The following is a 955-nucleotide window of genomic DNA, read 5'->3' on the forward strand; positions in this document are numbered from 1 at the left end:
CAGACAGACACGAGAAGTTTGGTGGTTTCAGATCAAATCCCACAGTTTATATTTAGTGATGAGCTGCAGAGGTGTGAAGAAAAGAAGAGAATCAGTGAAAAGCTGCAGCTGCATCTTTGTCAGAGTTCAGAGTAATCTACCTGCAGTAAAGTATTAATATGTATGTATTTTATTCAGCAGAAAGTGATCCAGCTGCAGTTTACTCCTCTGTGAGGACAGAAGATGTCTCCTATGGACAGATCGTCATCAAGGATAAGAAGAAGAAGAAGAAGTCTAAAAGCAGAGGTCAAACTGTTCCTCTTCAGATTGTTCTCAGCTCTGTGCAGTTCCTCTTCTGTTCCTCCTCAGTGTTTGGTTCTTTAAGGTGCAGACGGACGGGTTTTAGGTTAAAAGCTGTAATTCTGCTGAAAAGTTATCAGTGGACTCTTTGCTTCTGTTCTTCTAGTTCAGTGTCAAACAGAAATGATGAGAACATTTACTCACTGCAGAACAATCCTGCAGACAGTTTTCTGTCCTCAGTTGTAATCTTGAGTTATTTTACATTTAGAACCATCCATCCATCCATTTTCTTTACCCGCTTCTCCATTCCGGGTCGCGGGGAGCTGGTGCCTGTCCCCAGCAGTCACTGTGCGAGAGGCGGGGGACACCCTGGACAGGTCGCAAGTCCATCGCAGGGCCACATATTTGCAGGGCCACATATTTAGAACCCTGATACTTTCAGCTGTAAACTCCCTCAGACAGGAAGTTCTAATCATAAAGATTAGATCTCTGAACTCACAGGTCTTCAGACAGATCGGTTCTAGATTTAATCAGAGCCCAAAGGCAGCAGATAGAACACTTCTAGTCCTGTCCTCCATGTCCTGTCTCAGTGTGGAGACAGCAGACAGTCCAGCTCCGTCCTCCTTCAGTGTTTCTGCAGTTCCTACGCCCGGCCACCAGCTGGCGCTGACCCCAG

The 955-nt window shown here is 45.8% G+C and overlaps 1 long non-coding RNA gene across 2 annotated transcripts in view; it reads left to right on the forward strand.

Annotated features, from left to right (window-relative positions):
* LOC108229780 overlaps positions 1-739 on the forward strand; it is a 4,228-nt gene extending 3,489 nt beyond the window's left edge. Inside the window, exon 3 of one of the 2 annotated variants that reach the window (XR_003038720.2) lies at positions 178-739. This is a non-coding gene — a long non-coding RNA (uncharacterized LOC108229780). The remainder of the gene's footprint in view (positions 1-177) is intronic. The other variant, XR_001808329.3, reaches the window with a different exon arrangement.
* Positions 740-955: the final 216 nt, after the last annotated feature.

Source organism: Kryptolebias marmoratus, unplaced genomic scaffold (assembly GCF_001649575.2).
Source record: "Kryptolebias marmoratus isolate JLee-2015 unplaced genomic scaffold, ASM164957v2 Scaffold280, whole genome shotgun sequence".
NCBI classification, from domain to species: Eukaryota; Metazoa; Chordata; class Actinopteri; order Cyprinodontiformes; family Rivulidae; genus Kryptolebias; species Kryptolebias marmoratus.